General features: G+C 37.1%; 1 long non-coding RNA gene across 1 annotated transcript; it reads right to left on the bottom strand.

Annotated features, from left to right (window-relative positions):
- Positions 1-1,121: 1,121 nt before the first annotated feature.
- On the bottom strand, positions 1,122-2,054 carry LOC147657619 (uncharacterized). The gene is made up of 2 exons (XR_015292100.1): positions 1,845-2,054; positions 1,122-1,745 (listed from the first exon to the last, which is right to left on the bottom strand). It is a non-coding gene; the product is annotated as an uncharacterized LOC147657619 (long non-coding RNA).
- Positions 2,055-8,721: the final 6,667 nt, after the last annotated feature.

The following is an 8,721-nucleotide window of genomic DNA, read 5'->3' as shown; positions in this document are numbered from 1 at the left end:
AGAACAGCTCTCAAGATGGATCGAATTTATTGTCTCGAACGATCGAGAATAATTTGATGAAATTTCAACTTGGTTTAGGAATCGTCGCTTCCTAGAAGATAAATTTCGTTTTTTCAAAAAAAAAAAAAAAAAAGTGTGCACGCGTTCCATGAGATTGTTCGTTTGCGTGCAATTTTATTTATTTTTTTCCGTTCTATTAAAACTCGTTTCGATTAGAATCGTCGGATTCGTAATTATTAATACCATCGAGATATATATATATGTATACGTGTATATTTATCTATTCGATTTGAATTTCGAATGACAGAAGTGAACGCGAATCGAGGACGATTTGAATAATTTCGATTTCTCGATCGAATGGATATGAATTTACATTGACGCTCCGTCGGAGCTGCTGCGTGGGAAGAGATAACTTCGCGATAATAAGTGGATATACGTTTTTCACGACGTTATTATTCCAAGGGAGATAAAAAAGGGCGATCGTTGATTGAATGCTGCGCAAACGAATGTCGAGTTTATAATGTGTAAAAGATGCAAGAAGAGATATCTTCGTATCTTGCGTATTTGTATGCATTTGAATGACGGTTTCTCCATTCCGTTTTGTGCCACTTTTTTGAATCGCCGCACAGTGGCTCGAGTAACAGGAGGAGCTAATTGGAAAGCCGGAAAATTATTTTAATTTTAACGTTATAATTATTACGAACACAAAAATATGACTGAGTATGTAAAAATATAAATGATACGGATATATTGTAACGTATGATATGAACTTGAGATAAAATAGAAAAAAAAAAAAAAATCAATAAAAATAATAAAAGTGAAAAGAGCGAGAGAAAATTAAAAATACGATTAAAAATGTTCTAGTTTTGTTTATCACAAGAGAAATGGTCGAATCTATTGGAACAAGAAAAATGTAAAACGTGACAATCTCATTGGTCGCTCTTTGATCACATTCTTAAGCGAAACACCTGTAGGAAAAAAGTTGCAATTAATTAATTTGAGAATTGGAAATGGTTATGGATAGATATGGGCCTGAACAGATAAAAATGAAAGAAACACTAGCGAGAAGACGTATACTTGCTCAAAAATTGAAAGGAATAAAAAAATTGCCAACCAAAATATTATAATTATATATATATTATAACATAAGATAGGTTAAAATTAATTCATAAATATGAATCAAAGAATCCGCCAGATGGCGAATGTAGAAAGTTTCTACTTTTCGTAAAAAATCATGGAAAAATCATCACATCGTGTGAATCGATAAATTTAAATAAAAAGAAAAAAGAAAAACTTATCGATAATTCATTACTATTTAAATTAAAATAAATGTTGTAAAAATTGAAATTGAAATGCCTCCTAATCCATTGAAACGTGACTCATCAAATATCAATTAGTTTTCCGCGTTTTATTTTTTTTTTAATACATTTAAAAACAGGATTTAAAATTTTAAACGAAGTTTTAATGTACGCGATAAATTAATATCACGTTGCACGTTTACGATCACTTTTTAAAACATTTAAAAATTAATAGTAAAAGAAAGGCACGACTCGCATAAACGTAAACAGTTTATCCCTATTTCCTTCATCTTCAAATGTATCATCTCGTCTTAAGCGCATATTCTTTATTTCGAACGATTTCACAAACGATTTCGAAAATTCGGGAAATGTTACGTATATTTCGATGAACGAACGATATATCATAGGCCCGCATCCTCGTCATCATCGTCGTCGATGGTCAGATGTCTGTCCAATCCCATGAAGAAAAAATACAACTTAATTATCGCAAGGCATACAATTCCAATTACTTTGTTCACTTTTTCAGCGGCGACGTAATGATAGTACCTAAATCTGTTGATGTAATACTTCAACCTGCCTCTCACGCTAATACGTTTAACATTCTTCCCATCGTCATCTCGATCGGCCGTTCTTGTATCTTCCTCCTCACCTGTTCGAAAACCGTTCGAAAAATTACACTCGAGGATTGTTTTATCGTGCAAGGAGAAGCGGAAAACTTACGTCGCTCTCTGATCCTTTCTTCCATATTCACAGCATCTGGATAACATAATATAATACAAGCATATACATATATTGTATTTATATATATGTATATATATATATTATATATATACACGCAAGATGAAAAGTATCTAATTAAGTTCATCGTAACTTGGAAAATGAAAAATTGAGGCAAAAACCGCGCAAATTCCCCCAATTCCGCCTCAACTTGAAAAATGTTCTCAAACATTCTTCTCCTTCCTTCTCCTTCTTCTAAATCACTCGAGGAGCGCTTCCTTCAAACTTTCTTCTAAACGAAGCCAGTTACTTAAAGAACTCGAAAGGAAGCGGGGAGTCAAGAAGACAAATAACGAAAGTTTCGCGCTGGGATACATCTTGGATTAAATTTTCAATGTTGCCCCTCCCCCAAGTAACGTTATAACAACGCCCCCTCCTGCTTCGAAATAATTAATAAATCAAACCTTTATCCCCTCCTCCTTTTTCGTTCCACTCGTTTTATTATTCTATTCGATCGCGATTATTTCGCGATTATTCCGTCACGGCCCTCCTCCTCCTCCTTCCTCCTCTTCTCCTTAAATTACAGTACGACAGGGAGGAGAGGAAGGAGAGGGGAGACTTCGTCCGACTGCGAGCTGTGTAATCTCGTCACGCGCGTGAAAATGGAGAGAGAGAGAGAGGGAGAGGGAAAGCACGGATCACAATTCCACGGTGTTTCAAACGACGGTTCGAAAAAAACGTCGGTTCTGTCCGCGCCTCTGTGCCGGAGAACCGACAGAGACTGCCAATATTTCGTAAATCGAAATTCTATTTCGTGCGGCGCGGTGGTATAATAAAAATATCTCGGAAAGGAAGGCGGAATTAAAATATCCGGGGAGGCTTCCAAAAAGCGTATCCCGCCAAAGGAAAAGAAAGAAAAGAGAAATATTTAAAATAGTTTTGAACTCGTGCATCCGATTTTACTCATAATTATTCCGTTGTGAACGTGAGAATATCGTAAAGACTCGTAAATGTTTAAAAAAATTTTTTCCTTTATCAAATATATCCGTTGCTTATGGTCAAATCGTTTCACAACCTAATAGAAAGCATCGATCGATATTCAACGAACGTCTATTTTAAAGGATCGTGTATAAATTGCACAGTTCTTCCAGTGAAATTGAAATTTAAACGCTTCTTAATAAATTTACTATTCAAACGTGACCGATTAGTTATCGATTAATTCTTTGCCCTTTTTTCAATTTGTTCAATTTGTAAAGAAAAAGAGGATTTAAAATTTCAATATATAACAGTTTTAATATATTCGCTATTACATCGAAACAATTATTTTTTACAAATTTAAAAACGAATTTTCTCCGCTTAATGTGCATTGCTCGATATAACGAATTCGGAGCAAAGCACTTTATTAAATATATATTCTTCCTTGCATTCCTCCAAAAACTCGTTTCCCCAAACCTATTACCCCCGTTAACTACGTCTCGAATTTCCTTTTTCTCTCGCCTTATCTTATCTCCAAAGAGATAACAGGTAGCGCCGTTCGAGTCGCAGGTGTCGAGCGAGAGGCGTAAAGAATCGTGGGATGGCTTGCTTCTCGCGGACTGGATTCTCGTGAAATCGTGGCATTAAAAAGAGGTTTGACGTAATTACAGGCGATGGTCTCGGGCAGGAGGGGGGGAGGAATCGATCGATCGCGTTTGTTCACGGTTGATAGAAGCGTCGGGAAGCGTTTCGAAATGCTTGCCCGGACAAAAACATCGGCTCGCGAGCATCGAGTCTCTCGCTCGCTCCTCCTCCGTGCTTGGTCGAGCTGTCGGCGGTGTGTGGGGAGCTCGAAACACCGTTCCAACGAACAAACGATATTTCCGTATTATCCTCGTTATCGGGAAAACAATAGGTGTCATGTCCCGTGGCGCGCGGCCCGGAAGAAGATCCGATGTTTTTTCGCGAAATTTCGTTCAATACCTCCCTTATTTTTCTAGCAATTTCGATCGGTTGGGATAAATTCGACCCGGGCCTGCATTCATCACCGCGAGTGCTGTTTTTTTTTTTTTTTTTTTTCTTTTTAGACCAACGCGCTGCGTCGGCAGAGAGAGAGAGAGAGCGCGTCTATTTTAATAATCGTTAATAAATTATGGATAGATATTTTTTTTTTTTTTGTAAATCAAGCTTAAAGTTGAGTTAATTCACATACGATTTGTCGATTTTGATTTTTTGCATGATTTCGTTCTTTGCAAAACTTTGGAAAAGTTTTATTTAAGTAAGGCACAATCGAACTCTTTAATCTTGGCCACTGATATTTATGGATTAATTTATAAGCTATTTTTATATTTTCTTTTTTCATTCTATACTAATCAAACGCAATGTTAATTTTTCTTACATATTTTAGTCACATTCGTACACATTTTTTTAAAGAAATAATTAACAGTATCGTTCTCGTTAAAATTAAATCTCCATATAAGCTCAAAAAGAAGAGGTCGAACGTTGTTTAATATCTCTCTCTATCGAATATCTTTTTTCTCTCCTTCTCTCTCTTTTTCAGAGAGCGCGTCTCTGAATTTTAACTCCCACGAGGTTGAGCGATGCGATGGGCATCGCCGATACGCGGCAAGTGCATTGAAGCGAAGGTTTTGACGGATTGCCGGCAAAGAATTCGTCTATTCGAGCTCGTTCACGACATTGATTTCGAGCAGATATGAATATCGATCCGTTGGAACATTTATTTATTACCCTGCTTGAGAGAAGACGCGTTCTCACCAATTATTTCTCTTTTAAAAGAATTATTTTCGAAATCAGGCGGATCGTTTATATCGATACGCATAAATACGCGTAAGGATTAATCTGCTCGTGATGCAATGATATTAATAACTCGAAGGGAATCGAATCGAAATCGTATGAGAAATTTAATTATTCGATTGATTATTTCAAGAAACGTAGAAATTGGGAAGATACGAAATCGAGTTTCGGTTTTTGTGCGAAGATTTTCGATCGAAAAGGAGAAAATATACGGCGAATGCATTGCGAATTACATTCGTGCCCTTAAACGCGGCAAGGGATTCGAAAGAAGGGAAGAGAAGTTCCTTGATATTTAAAATAGCACTTCGACTCGAGCAAGGTTTTCAATTTTTCCTATTGTTACTGTTCGAAGAAAAGAAGAAGAGAGAGAGAAAAAAAAAAATTATCCGCTTACCCGATCGATCAATTTCTCAATTTCTCTCCTTCGAAGCCGATCGAATGAAACGATATCACCAAAACTTTGACTCCTTCCTTTTATACATCCCTGCCCATTTTTTTGATCTCTAAAATAAAGTATTTGAAAAAAAAATTGCTGAAACTGATCCCCCTCCCAAAAAAAAAAAAAAAAAATCAACTGTACTTGTACGAAAAACCGATCCGTACTGCGTTCACGAACGTTGCTATCGGTAAGTAAAAACTCGTGAAACTCATTTCGCATGTCAAATTCGATAATTTTATCTTCCACTCCTTCCCTATATTTTTAAATATTCTTTTCCGTGAGTCACGCGGTAACATAAAAACGCGTTTTATTGTTCCAATCTTTTTCTTCGCGTTTATAAGTATTTTCGAAACGTTAAATTTAAAAAAATGATAAAGAAACGACGATATATATATGGAGGAAATAAAACTGTATTATAAAAATAATCGTTGAAAATGTAAATCGATAACAGCGGCAACGCGAAGACATCGACGCGGTAAAAAGATTCGAAGAAAGAAGAAGGTCGAAAAGGAAGGAAGAGAGAGAGAGACGATAAAATTTTCATTGATCGCGCGTGACCCGATACACCGGATTCCTTCCCTGAAATTTCCTCTCCTTCTCCACACCACACCACTTATACATTCCTGTAATTCCATTTCATACGTTTGCCACGATTAAAAAAAAAAAAAAAAGAAAAGGTAGAAACAAGATTTCTTATTCCCTTGTTTCTTTATCGCGCGATCTGTGTACAACGATATCGATCGCGCGATGAAATGAACCGTGGATGTAAAATAAATTCGAGATTTGATTTTCCAACCAGTGAATAAAGCAAGGGAGCGAGGAAAATTTTCAACCGTATCGTTGATATCCCTTACCTTACGAATCCGTAGAACTACCATTTGCATCGAGAGAGAAATCTTTTTCTCCCCCCTCTGCGCGTAGAACAAGAATTGCTTCGAAAACTTTATCCCATTGCGCTCCCCCTTTTTATGAAAAATGGGATGGGAAGGATGGGATGGCTCGGTTGAAAGGACAGAAAATTAAACTATGATAATGCGCTGTTGCTCCATTCGAATCCATTATCTTTCCTTTCCGTAAAAAAAAAATTTTCTCCTTCGGTGCTACAACTTGAAATTCCCTGTAAAGCGGTTAGAAAAATCAATTTGTACCCGTTTCGATTCGGTTCGAACGCGTGGCTCGCCGCGCGATTCTATAAATAATTTGAGGAAAGTGTACCGACACGAATTGCTCGCCCTTTTAAAATAAATAATTACCCGGATTGATACGATTATATCAATCGTTGCCTTGATCGAGTAAGTGAGATGTTTATTTCATTTATCATTCCCTCCGTCGGTTAATTATTGGCATTTTGCTTTCTCACTCCCTCCCATCCTCACAATGGGTATTATTTTGAATAATTAATAATTTGTGGTGTTTTGTTTCGCGCAATATCCGCGGGATATCCGATCGAAGAATCAATAAGGAAAGAATAAAATGGCAGATGGTATCGGCGATGGCAATAACAATGCAAATTTCTTTGTCAAGAAATCTCTCGTTTCTTAAATAATATCGAAAACAATTCGCATTCGTTTTCCCCGCATCGATTATTCGAAATTAATAACGAATCCCAATTCCGAACATGATTTAATTTTTGTAAAGAATTTCAATTAGTTGAAAAAAAAAAAAAAAGACGCGTATTATATAAAATAAAAATAATGCTGCTTAGAGCAGCTATTAAGAACAATACTAGGATACATATGAAATGAATAATAACTATGCCCTTTGCACTGGCAAACAGCGAGATTAGCAGGCTAATTAATCAAATAACGTAGCACGCGTCCAAACGTGTGATTAATTATCGAAACGTTCAACTTAGAAACGATCTGTCAACCACTTCGAATCGATATTCACGTTTAAACAGACCGGATATATGTGTCTTACACTGATCCGCTTTACGGTGTATAAATAATAAGAAAAAGGGAAAAACGAGAATTGGATGCAAGTTTTAAAAATACGGCTACGAGGAGCTTACGTTAAAAGGTTAAACTGAAATACGAACGTGCCTTTGTTCTTACGTTCAACGCGAAACGAGTATAAAGATGGCGGAGAGAGACTCGCTTTAGAGGGAATTAAACGCATTCGAACGAAGTTGCGTGCGTTTGAAGGACGCAAGGAAAATTAAAGTAGGGAAGAAGGGATAAAAATAAGAGAAAAGGAAGAAGGGATGAGCGAACGGTAAATCTCGCGGTGCAGCGCCACGACGATTTGCAGTCGGCGCTGCCACTAATTGCGTGTCAGCCCCAATGTTTCGCGTTTTATCTGAGCGGCACGCCGCTCTTACTATCTACCATCCGTTAACTGCCGTGTGAAATTCCCCAGTCCGTGTGTCTCTGCTCGAAACACGAGTCGCTCGACCGTTTCATCCTCGATTATTGTTCACTCTTTAAAGAACAAGCTGTTCGCATCTTTTTTAAATGGAGTTTTCAATTTATTTCGTCGGCCAAAAACAATATCATTTATGCAGATATTTTCTAACAAAGTGATCCACGATGATTGTTAAACAACACATCTGTTCTAGAGATATTTTATTCGTTTTTCTTAATGTATATATAATGTATATAAATGTAGATTAATCTAATCTAGGTGTTCAATTTGTAAAGAGTCGTTTTTATTTGTGAAAAAAAAAAAAAAATACGATCTGCCTGCGACGAAAAAAAAAAAGGTATGATTGATAATTTTATTTTTTTTTCGTCTTTTTACCGATCGATACATTTGTCGATGTCTAGCTACGCGTCACGCGTGCAAAGCTGTTTGTAGGCCTGTACAATAAATCGTTCAATTCGAGCTATTGTAGCATGACATACATATCATGTGACTGTAGGCCGATTGGCTAGACAGAGGCATCGTTAGTATCGGATATCGATTATCCAAGGGTATCTTTCACGTGAAATTTATCACTCTGAAAAGATGAATCTAACTGTGCTCGACTTACGATCGAAATAAGCTACAAACGAATTCGTCGCGCAACTTTACCGACCGTGAGCAAAACGTTTTCAATCTAAATACAGTCCACAATCGCCTAGGACGAGAATTTTTCTTTTTCGGTTAGCAGCAAAACGAGTTGACGAAAATAAAAATAATTGCGTATCAAATTTTCTAACGCGATAAAATCCAGATTTCCTCCTGCTACACGGATTTACGCTTTTTTTGTTTTTCTTCTTTTTTTTACGAAGCAATTTCATCGAGTTGAGCCAACACGCAAATTTACCGTACATCCTCGGTCATGGGACGGGCCTCCTTTGTAGCGCAACTTTAAGACGGGGGCAGAAAATGGGAGGATTAGAAGGCTGCGGAAGGAGCAAGATGGAGGATTGAGGTGGAAAACGCAGAACCCACTTAAGGGCGAAAATTTTCGTTGAAAGTCGGCAAATAAATAATTCTTGAACGAGGCATTTCCGTGGAACGAAGACCCACCTTTCCCTGGTACTATACTCCCCG

This window comes from Apis florea, unplaced genomic scaffold (assembly GCF_048593485.1).
Source record: "Apis florea isolate Af1SG1 unplaced genomic scaffold, ASM4859348v1 contig_3068_pilon, whole genome shotgun sequence".
Taxonomy (NCBI): Eukaryota; Metazoa; Arthropoda; class Insecta; order Hymenoptera; family Apidae; genus Apis; species Apis florea.
The sequence above is the reverse complement of the archived record's forward strand: the minus strand, read 5'-3'. Positions and strand labels throughout refer to the sequence as shown.